The 12594-nt window shown below is 36.7% G+C and overlaps 1 protein-coding gene across 1 annotated transcript in view; it reads left to right on the plus strand.

Moving 5' to 3' along the window:
- LOC108364423 (uncharacterized) overlaps positions 1–12594 on the plus strand; it is a 38163-nt gene that overhangs the window by 5664 nt on the left and 19905 nt on the right. The gene's annotated exons all lie outside the window — the stretch shown is intronic.

Raw genomic sequence — 12594 nt, forward strand, 5'->3', positions numbered from 1 at the left:
ATAACATAAGGACAACGAACTTTCCTTTCCAAACATACACACATATACATTTGTGCGTACATATGTATGTATCTATGCCTGCATCTATGATCCGGCAAATGTACGTACTCACATACATATATTTACTTTCATGTTCCCTTATTCAAATGCATCTTATGCACCACATACACACCCATTAGCATACATGCATATGTATGGATATGCATTTGCACCAACCAACATATGTATGTACGTCCATATCTACTCGTACACTTTGTAGTCAACGAATTCGTGCTAAAGTATAACTGGAAGGATTTTAAACACTTTGTCTCGCCCACATGTCAATACTCGCAATACATAATTCACCTAAGGCTGCGTTGCGTGCGTTTGTGCAGATGGCATAACACTCGTCGTCGTCGTCGTCGTCGTCGTCGTCGTCGTCTGTCGTATACGGTGTGTCGCAGTGCGCAAATACTCGTGCATTCTGGTGATGGAGAGGAGAGCAAAAAATGCATAAGAAACGGAAGACGTAAGAAGGAAGAGTGGTTGAAGTTATCAGTTGCATATTGTGTGCATTTCTTTTTTTATTTGCTTGCTTACTCAAGTAGTTAGCAGCGTTTAGTTGCTCTTATACTTTGAAAATTACTATAAACAATATTGTTGAAATATATGTACAAAATGGATGTACCTACATACATACATACATAACTACGGAAAGGCTTAACTTCAATTTCTTATGCGGTCCCTCGGGCACACGTAAAACGATTGATGAGTGTGCTCTTAAATGCACACTGATTACCTCAACGCCGTCTTGCCGGCTTGTGCTATTGATTTTCTTATCATCTACCAAGACCTACTTATGAAGTTGAGTGATTGTATACATATGGCAGTCCAAATTCTGCAGGAAGACGATAGGTACTTATAAGCAATCATGAGACATTTTTCTCAGTCCCTGTTCTCAGAGGGTCACTTCTTACCAATATACTAGTTCCTTAACATGGAGTGTCGTGTAATGAACAAAGGAAAAATTCTAACATTAAGCAAACGTTAAGAAATTCCTCGAATGTGAGTTTCCATTGCAGGGGGTGCCTTTTTAACTTTGACATAAGCCATTGGGTAATAATCTCAGACTCCTCCAACCTATCCACCCACTCTTTTTCCGGTCTCCCTGTGTCCTTTTCCCCTCTCCCCTCTACGGGCATCACAATGGTCAGCTTAGTCGAGTCCAAGTGTGTCTCCATATACGGATGCAGCCCGTTTACTTAACCTAACCTAACCTCCAACCTTCTTCTGCGGCTTCTGTTATCTTTCGATAGGCCGGAGAGAAGTTACAGACCATTGAGTTTCCGTTGTGCTTCGCAGCTTGTGAAAATATCAGACTTTTCGTTGCCATGCAACTTTTTAATTGCAAAAAATTCCACCTGGAATATGGACAGAGGCCTGCCACTGATACATTTACTAATATCTAAGTCCACATATCCCTGAGTCAGTATTCCTAACAGTTAACCTAACCTGAGATATTTGATCAATCGTTGTGTTTATGGCCCTTGAAGGACTCGTTTAAGGAATTATAGAGGACTCCTTAAACAGGCGCGATGTGGTGAAGTTCTATGCGTTATACGGTGCTTAATACGATGACTCAATTGGAGAAGATCCCTCGACTTGGCACCCATGGGTTGACAAAAAAAGCAAGGACGCCCACGAACAAAATAGAAGGACCTGTCAGCAGTCGGAACTGGCGGAAATTCGCAAAGGAGTGAGACAATTGGCGAAGGGAACACCTGGCGATGGCGAGTTCCGCAGACATTGGAACTATGAGCTGTATGAGCTTTACAAGGACATGGACATTGCGCAGCGAATTAAAATACAGCGGCTCCGCTGGCTTGGCCATGTCGTTCGAATGGAGTCCGATGCTCCAGCTCGGAAAGTTTTCAACTCGGAACTGGTGGTAGCAGAGAAAGAGGGAGGCCCCCACTGCGTTGGAAAACCAAGTGGAGAAGGACTTGACTTCACTTGGCGTCAGTTGGCCCAGAAGAGAAATGACTGGCGTGCTTTGTTGAACTCGGCGAAAATCGCTTAGGCGGTTACAGCGTCAAATAAGAAGAAGATGATTCACAGCATCTTCATGTAGTTTTTTATCACTTAACAAACCAAAAGCTTATATTTATTTAGATGCTAGCCAATGAAGAGAAGTCCCGCACACGTAAATTGTAGTAAAATATCGGACCAAATAACTATCACTTACGTTTGTGTAGCGGTAAACGGATTCGTGAAATGTAGTTTTGCGCAAAAGGAATGCATATGTATATGTCACACAACCCCAAGCGCTCAACACGCTACCAACTTTCTCTCGGCGGTTCCAAACGCGACAAAGAAATAAAATCATCAACATATCGGTCACTGTAAAATTTTGATCGAACTTACTCAGTTTCCTACAACCGACTGCATCCCATCCAACCGCACTTCTAAGACCAGGTTCATGCCCTGTCTTTTCTTAAGGGAGAATCAATCCAATTTTACACGGACTGATCGAAACTCGACAAATGAGTTGGTGGTGGGGTTCATTCGAAACAATTAGGCAAATCGTTCAGCTTCCGCCTTCCTGACTACTGCAGTGTTTTTAAGGCGGAAATGTTGGCTATTTCAAAGGCCGCATGACTGGTGCAGTGGGATACGATTCCTAGTCATGATATCGACATTTTCACCGAAAGCCAGGCGGCTATTAAATCTCGGGGAAAGATATCGCTGACTTCAAAAGTAGTTGCTCTCAACGAGATGGCTGAGACCGTAGCACACACATTGTCTGGGTACCTGGCCATTGCGAAACTAAGAGAAAACTGTAAGGCTGGCGAAATCGCCCGTCATGGAACGACATTGTCTGATACATATATAAGGGATACTCTTGGCATCCCTCTTAAAATATGTAAACTACACGCAGCTAGACTGGGCGCGCCCTGGAATGACTACTGCAGAATCTGCATTGATGAAAGCGAAGGAGAAACGATCTCACATCTTATCTGCCATTGTCCGGCTTTATCAAAATAGAGAGCAAAATCTCTTGGCAGTTATCTCTGTAACGATCTCGATAACCTCAAAGCGATGAATGCACTTTTTTGTTAACCCATTAACCTTCACCTGAAAAGGTAATTTTGACCCTTACTTGAAGAAACCCCGGAAAGAAGCAAATTTGGAAGTTCGTTAGTGGATTGATATATTCTCGAAAATTAGTCTTCCGAAATTTTTACTAGGGGTCTTCTCAGGCAAAAGCTTCATTCCACCAACGGTAAAGTCTCTAAAAATCAGCAAAAAAACTTGGTTTTTCACTATTTTTTGGTTTTCTTTTGGTTTTTTGAGTTTGACTGTTATTCTTTCTTGGCATAGATTTTTTGTTGTTCTCAACTAGGTTTTATTACGTAGCATTTATTTATTAACTGGAACAGGAGAATAGATTTTCTTCAAAATTGTGACTTTTTCTGCACTTTGCGCTACAAAATTGAATAAAAACAAACAAAAATTCAAAAATCGCGCCTCTTGCAAATTTTATTAGCTTTTATTAAACAATAATAATAATCAAAAAGAGTGAAAAATTAAGGCTCCAGTGCATTGTGAACAATAAATGCCAATTTTAAACCACTGTGCAATGATCTACCACAAATGGCTTCATTGCCTTGATTGACGACAAACAAGGTTATGTTGAGTGTTTGGTGGCAGTTACTGAAAGGAAATTGCTCATTATGAACTGCTACAACGTGGCGAAGTGATCAATTCGGTCCTCTACTGTGTACAACTGGACTATTTGAATGAGGAAATCAAGACGGGGCGAAGGAGAATTGGCTGGCCATCATGACAATACCAGGCTAAATGGTCGGAAATTAATTGGGAAGTTTTAATGTGTCCACTGTATAGGTCGAGCCGTCTGATTCACAATGGTTTTGGTCTCAGAAAACCTCTCTTGATGGTAAAAAATTGACGGACCTATGAGCCACAAAACTGACGGACCTGGCCAACTTTTTCGCCGATAAACCACAGATTCTGCACCGATGGAAATATAGAGCTACCCGAAAAATTACAGAATGTCACAGATAATAATGGCAAATATGTACTTCCTAGACTCAAATTGAATTTCAGTAAACAAAATTTCAAAAGTTTACTCAAAAATCCACGGAGGCTTTTCATATGACCTATACTTAGGTAAGAAATTTACCTATGGCGTATGTGAGTATATTAGAGTGGTCAAAAAAAAAAAAACTTTTCCGAGATAGGGTTTGGGCACCGTCCAAAATTTTTCCTCTTACCGAAAGAGGTACGGGCTTCAAACTTTAAGTTTCTGAGAATAAATTTAGAGGCTGCTTATGAAATATTTACATATATGTATTTTACTCTATAAGTACTTAATAATCTCTAATAATAGATTGGCGCTTACACATATGCTAGTGTTTGGCCGAGCTTCTCCTCCAATTTGTGGCGTGCGTCTTGCTGTTGTCACACAAAGAAGAGGGACGTACAGTTTTACGCCGACTCCGAACGGCAATTTGATTTTTATGGGAAGCTGTTTTTCATGGCAGAAAGGCACTCGGGGGTTCGCCATTACCAACCGAGGGGCGACCGCTGTTAAGAAATATCCTTTCTTCTAAATTTTTTGCGCGATGTTGCTTTGACCAGACATGAACCCAGGCGCTGCGGAGTGGAGACACTGCTTACCGCTACACCACAGCGATGTAGTTTTCGGAAGACAAAAAGAGCTTACCGATTGAAAAATATTGCTTTTCAAGAATTCTATACAATTTCTATGAAAATTAGTTTTTTTTTCGCCATATAAAATAGATGGGAAACTTTGGGCGGTTTGAGCCACCTCTAAATCTTGTTTGATTGACATGAAACTTTGTATAGTTTAGTTTTTAGACTATTCACACATGTCTAGGGGGTGAGACCGAGAATACGAGCTCTTTTCGAAATTAGAGCCACCCTAATGTACATATGTATGACTCTTCTTAGTAATACTAGCGGCATCTTGAAAAATAGGTCACTTGGTTGGTTAAAAATTCAGAACTCCACCTAGCGATTTCTGCTCGAGCTGTTCTGGAGACATACAAGTACACCAGGCCCGGTCGTGAGGGGGATCTCAAATATCTCTTTTCAGAGATAGTAGTCGAGAGTTCTAGCTTTAATGTTCTATCGGCTTTTCTTTCTTTGCCAGAGCTTTTAAAATATTAAAAAAAAACGCGATTTTTTGACACTTTGACCTCGTTTTTTTTTTCAAAATTTGGTGCAGACGGATTCGTAATCAGCAGAAAAAAAATGTATCAAAAACAGCTTGACTTTGTTTCAATCGCATACCTACAGATCCAAAAAAAATATATACGCACCTCTAACCCCCGACTTTAGTGGTCCCGTAAAAGTAGTTTCGCTTAAGTACATACATATATTTTTTGCTTACAATCGGAAAATTGAAAAACTCATTTCAATTTGATATACATACAACTCTTTTTAAGTCTTCCAAAACAAGAAAAGAAAAGAAAAAAACAAAATCAATAGACTATTTTTAATGCAGAAAAACTTTTTAAACAAACTTTTGAAATTGTCCGCTTGTTGAGAATCAGAAGGCAAATTGCTTTTGCAATCGAATCACGTACTAGATACGCAGTAAACATCGCTATAGCTCCAAGGCGTGTCATCGTACAGCATTGCGCAACATTCCCATGCATTCCTGGCTAAATGTAAAGGACACAATACAGCCACATGTCTGCCAACCGGCCCTTCGGCCAACCAGCCAACCAGCCAACCAGCCAGGCAGAGTAAACCAACGGAAGAACTAACCAAACCCCGAAACCAGTGCAGCATCAATCACCGCAAGGTGGTTACATTCGTAAAAGCCTCAACTCTTCAACAAACATAAGTACATAAGTACACTTCTCTATGAATGGACACGTGTATGTGTGTTTGTATTTTGTGTATTTCAATATGTATGCATGAGTGAGTAGTAAATGAACACCGAGAGGCATATAACTAAAAAAAAAAAAATGAACAACGGGATATGCTTTTTGACACCAGTAAACGAGTTTATTTATATGTTTACGTGCTTATATGCATTTATGTATGGACAATAGGGTGATCCAAAAATGCATGTGAAAAAGTAAAGTCGGAATTTTTATGATCTCCCCCCCCCCTAGGATTGTTCAATACCGAAAAAAATATATCGCTATTTTTTATTTTGAAATCAAAAAATATTTTGCGGTCGCTCAAAGTGTGCCATGCATTTTATGTGAGGGAAAAAATATAATAAAATACATGGAAAACTTTGAGCGCTTTGAGCGACCTCTAGATATTTTTTTCATTTCAAATTAAAGAAATATGTGGTATATTTTTTCGATATGGAACAATCCTAGGGGGTGAGAGCATTAAAATTCCGACTTTACTTACTTTGGAGCACCCTAATGGGCAAACATACACTGGTGGCAGAAATAATAAACTCGCCTTATTTTGACCAGCTTTGGCTATATTATTTGGTTTATTTATTGTTATATATATATTTTTTTTTATAAAAGTCTAGCTAGTGCAAGTATCAAGTGGCTAGAAAATATCGCAGATTTTTGGGGATTTTTTTTTTCTTTTGACGCTTCTAGGCATTCTCTTGTAGGTGTGTTTTTATCTAAGCTTTAACCAAAACCATATAAACCACAGTTTCAAACTTTATGAGAAATTTAGGAAAATTCAAAAAATTTTCATCAAAATTTCAACTGAATTTTCAAAATCTGAATTTTTAGAACATTTTTGGGCATGCGACTAAAAATCCCGTTGATTTTTGAGATTTCTTTTTTTTTGTGATGGCCTTTTCCACTTTTTTCCATATAAGCATGAATTTCTTATAAAATAAAATGCGGGAAACCGTTCGCAAGAAAATTTCAATCAACGCCAGTTTTTGTAAAATTCACTTATTATAAAAAAAAAAACACAAAAAAAGTCTCCAAAAAAATTCTCAAAAGTCAATGCGATTTTTTAGCCAGTGGACCTTTTCAAACGCCTAATTTTTAAGAGGACTTTGCTTCAGGACACAACAATCGTTCGTATGTATGTCAATTCGAAATTTCTGAGACTACTTTTCGTCTATTTCCGCGGTGCACGTCACTTTCAACTGTGTTAGCAGACATTTGTATGCGCTTAAAAATATTAAAGACTGGAAAAATATAATAAAAAACAAAAAGTTATATTAAAAAATTAAAAATTAAAAGTTTACTTCTCCAAGCGCCCTCGCTTGACTTGAATCGTGCTAGCGAAGCAGTCAATGGCACTGTGAATATTCTTTGAAATTATAGAGAAAATGCTAACACACATTTTTCTGATATATTTTCCAAAGTTACTGATATCGCTAAGGAATTGGATTTTGACATTGTCCTTCCTCGGGGGGCGAATAGACAAAATTTTCGGGCTAATTATCGTGCGTCTAACGCTGTAGTTTATTATCGAAGGGCAATATTTATAGCACTATTGGATAATATTTTGCTCGAACTCCGAGAGAGATTGCCGAAAGAGACATTAAACATTTTCAATTTGAACTTATTACTTCCATCTAAAATTGGGGAATATAAACAATATAATAAAAATTCTGAATAAGTTTTAAAGTTACTTAATTACATCCTTCATTTTACCAACATTGTAAGTAAGAAATAAGTATTTGTATGTACATATATATTGCATTAATAAACCCAAGGTATAACTTTACATCTTGTGTTTTTTTTTATTTTTTATTTTAAACAGTACATGCAATTGTTTTATTAGACCTTGCACCAAATTCACAAAACGAAAATTAATATTATATTACAAAACACTTTACTTCACACTTCATAAAAATAATCTAACCTATATTTGCATGCAAAATAAATTAGGGTTAGATGCCTGTAATTTAACGTTATTTGACAAGTTGATCCCAATCGCCCAACCCCCCCAGGGAGGCAAAATACGACTATATTCCCGAAAGGAGGACGGTTGGCAACTAACTGCCATAGGCAATATTTTTGAGAATCTATATTGAATCGACTGCGCTCCAGCATCATCGGGGCAATAAAAGGAGTGTTGTGAGCTACATAATACCATACACATAGATTATACCGTCTGGGCATAAAGCGCAGGAAAAACTGCAAATGGCACTACAGGTTCATAATTATTGTGCTGTTGAAATTTTGCAATTAATAATATTTAAATTGAAAAGGAACAGCAATAACACTGCAAGGACGTTGAAATGACACAAAACCGCCGAGACGTCTAAAATTAATTTTGTTATAATTTGTATCGTGAATAAAAAACTTTAACAGCAAAAAATATATAAATAATACATTTTTTGTAAATTTTTTTTATTTGCATTAAAACCTGTTCTTTTATAAAAAAAAAAATTAAGCTACTAACGAAGAAAAATTGATATATATAAAAAGAATGATATACATATTAGCAGAAACGAATGTTACCCATAAGGTACACTCGCTTTTACATGGCCGCAGTCGACATACTTTTACATAGCGTATATTTCATGCAAAAAATCATTGCGTATTTTCATTTGATCATTCACAATATTTTTATTTATACATGCATCGATTTTCGTCGTTCGTAGGTTGATTTTTTTAGTAAAAGGACAGGCTTTATACAAATATTTTTTTTTATCTGTTGTTTTAATTTTTTTCTCTGTTAAAGAGCTGTCTGCAGCTCTCAAGAAAAAAAGCTCGTGTATTTATATCTTAAATAACATTTACAGCGAAGGTAAAGTGCTTTTTCCAGCAAAAGAAATAAGGAAACATATTTTCTGAGAACTGCAGACAGCCCTTAGAGTTTGCATTTTTTTCCTTCACGATGCAAATTAAAATGAGAATTTCTTTGGAAGATTACCCGATCTAGAAAAAAGGCCCATAGAGCCCCATAATCTCTGACCCAAAATTAATTTGGACTGTGGACTTGAGGTTTTTCCTACAGTGTTCACTCACGTCTGGAATGCTGAATGATGAGAATGACATATCGTCACCTGAAATGTAAAAAGACATAACTAATAAAAAATTCAAAATTCACATTTTGATTTATATGATAGATTTCATCGAACTACAACTCCCACATCATTTTATGAAAAACAAAATATTAGTCACGACTTTATCCATTTCATTTACGATGTTGTTACATCTTTTTGCATTTCAGGTGACGATATGCAGGTCCACAAAAATAATTTTTCAGAAAAACCGGTATTTCTAGCATATATCGACGGTACTTTTGCAAAACCCACTACCTGGTATCTCGTCATATTAATTCAAAATAAGATTTGAAGTACTATAATTCGTTGTATTTTATTCTAAATTAACTAAAAAGTAATTAATCTTTAATATCAGATCAAAAAAATCTTAAAAATATTTTTTTGTTATTTTTTGTGGATCTGAATGAAAGCCTAACCTACGGCCTAACCCAATCTAGGTCGTTTATTACGGATATACGTTTCCGTTTTTGTTTTTTAAATATCCTCTTGTTTTTGGATTCTTCGAGTGATGTTTGAAAATCTACATATCGTCGTTTAAAGTACAAAACTGGGTATCAACAAATGCGTATTTGAGGTTGCATAATTTATTTTCTAGAGAGTAAAAACACTCATATTTCAAAATTTTTCTCTTTTTTATAAAGTAATCGCATTTCTGGCTAGTATATTTCAGGACGAATGGATAAGGATTGAGCCAGGAGCTTGTGTGATCAAATCCAATTTTTGGCAGCAAATGTCAGTTACGCGGTTTTTCAGGATGACGATACGCGATTTTGTACTTTAAATGACGATATATTTTTCATCAACTCGAACAAATGAGAACAACATACAGTAGTATGCTTTTTAATTACGCATATGCTCCTACTTACATATATATTAAAATAGCTGGTTTCTCCTATCGGGCTTAGGCAAGACCAGTTTGGCCTAGACTATACCGGTTTATACTAACACATGTAGGTAGAACTGGTTTAGCCTATGCAAAAATGGTTTTTCCTTAAATCGGGTTTGGCCGATAACATACATATATGTACATAGCCATGCTCAGAATGACGAGATAAATTGATTGAGCCATGCCTGTGCACATAATAACTTGAGTAAATAGATAACTAAATTGAGACATCTCAACGAAATTTGGTCTCTAGGTTGTCCTTTGTCAAAAAATTTAATAAATCGAATTGAAATTACACCTACTTTCCATACTCACGATACTAAGGGTCAAACACATATAGTAAAACTGCGTTTTTTGTTTTTCCCTTTAAAGTACTTTTAAAAACATTATTTAAAAAATTCAGTGCCATGCAGAATGCTTCTCGATGCTCCAGGAACATTTCTGCACTAAAAAGATGATTCTAAAAAAATTCACTTACGTCTTTTTGGCGGTATTGGTAAATGAAAGTGAAAATTCTTTATAATGGAAAAAAATTAAAAATTGTGGTTAACAAGGACGAATTGAAAATACCCTTTTAAAAATTTGTTTATCCCAAACTAGCAAAGTTTAAAGGACAAAATTACAGGATGTGGTCGTGTATAGTCTATATTGATCCTTAACGTATATTTTTTTTTTTAAATAAACATTAGAAGTTTTTAAGGATAAAATTTTAAAACGACATTTTCAATACATATTCGTCCTTCCGCACCAAAATGTTAACTTCCTCTTTTATTTCTTGCCCTTATTTTAATTCTACATTGAATTGTACTTTTTAAATAAATTTTTGAAATCAATCATAAATTTGAAATTTCAAAGTACGAGAGAAAAACTAACGTAATTTTACTATAATTGACCCCTCATTTTGTGAGTATGTATATTAATTCTTTACTGTCGCACAGAGTAATATGTATTACAATACGTGCCTTTGAAAGACGTTGGAATTCACTTTTTGAGAATATATTGTGAGGAACTAGGCGCTTGCCTTTTACACTCGTATATTAGCTTTTTGGATGGCTGCGCAGACCACTTCGGGTGTTTACAGGAACCAAAGGTTAAGAATCACTGATTTATAGAGTAACTTTTTAGGAAGAAACTATGGCGCGTTTTCATAGTCAAAACTAAGCTGGTACTTAAAATTAGTTGCAAATTTTTTGACAGATGACCCATTAAAAATTTTGTCAAAAATCTACCATTAAATTTAAGTACTAAATTAATTTTGACTATGAATACGCCTCTATATTTTTGTGAAATTTTTTAACTGTTTTGGATCGCACAACGCTGAAACCGGTGTATATCCAAAGCAAGCTTGACGGAAATTTGTCTCTAAATACATTATCTTCACACCCTCTAGAAAAAATCAACCAACACCAACAAATACTCAACTAACTTTCTCATCCAAGCTTAGATTGGCAAAATCAGAGCCTATCGGCCATTAACAACCTTGTTAGCCTTATTGCTGGAGTATTATAAAAGTGGTGCATTAAATGTCCTTGCAAATTTTTCATTGTAAAAAATATATCGGTCAAAATCAAATTAGCTCGTACTAAATTATTGAATGGCTTGAAATGCCTATTTTTGCATGCCTAAGTAAATGCATGTTTGTGAGCGTGTTTTTTTTCCCAAAGCTGGCCAACATTTTTATTTCATAAGCATACTATGCTTACAGTTTCACTGCCACTTTGCAAACAAACTTCTACTTGCTTGTACAACAAGATTATGCAACATTTACAAGTGCATACTTAACGGCCGCCAATGTTAAAATCGCAAGCTAAAGATTCCTTTCCAATGGTGGATTATAAGTGTAGAAGCTTGAAAAGAAAATTGGTAGGCACTCACATCACAGCCACAAACGCACTGCCAAACTGCATGGGTTCACAACAAATAAAAGGTAACAACAAACAATACCAAAAGAACAAAAAACGTGCAACAACACAGCATTTAAATAATCATTTTGCAACGATTTCTCGCCTTCCTTTAATACCTTTGGTTGCCGCTGCTACCGCTCCTGTTGTGGCCCCATTGTGAAGCGTTTGTGGGCACTACTTTTATTGTTTGTTAGTTGAAAAGCTACAATATTGTTGCTGTTATTGTCGTTGTTGTTGCAAGGCAAATGGTGAATTTGATGGCATCATTTGTTGGCGAGTTCCTGTAAGTTTAGTGCACTCAATACCCTTGCCTCGAGACATAGTAGCAACTGCCATCGACAGCATCCTCAGCTCAGTGTTGGTTTGCATGGATGCAAGTGCGAGCACCTACATACATACATACATACATACATACGGAGGAGCTACCTCTCCTTTGGTCACTCCGATTTAGTTGCTGCAGAATAAATGAAGCGTTTTGAAATTCACAGCACACAAAGCAGCAGGCAGTGCAGGAAATAAAGTGAAGAGGATATTTAAGCAATTGAAAGCAGGCGCGCTCGATTCGTTCAACCACAATGGCCGACCAGCAACACCAAATAGCCACCGACGCGACGCCAACAGTTGAACTCACCCCTTAACGCCACCGCTTCCGTATATTTGACTACATAAGCTAAACTGCAGGCGTAAGCTGAATAAAGTTTGTGAATGCGCGGTGACGACGACGGTGTTGGTGATGGTGTTGGCGTTGGTGTTGGTGTTGGTGACTGTAGCAAAATGCACTCCATTGTAAAGTACTGAGCAACCGCAGGGAATTGCTG

Source organism: Rhagoletis zephyria, unplaced genomic scaffold (genome assembly GCF_001687245.7).
Source record: "Rhagoletis zephyria isolate East Lansing unplaced genomic scaffold, Rhagoletis_zephyria_1.1 Rzeph_scaffold_01554, whole genome shotgun sequence".
Taxonomy (NCBI): domain Eukaryota; kingdom Metazoa; phylum Arthropoda; class Insecta; order Diptera; family Tephritidae; genus Rhagoletis; species Rhagoletis zephyria.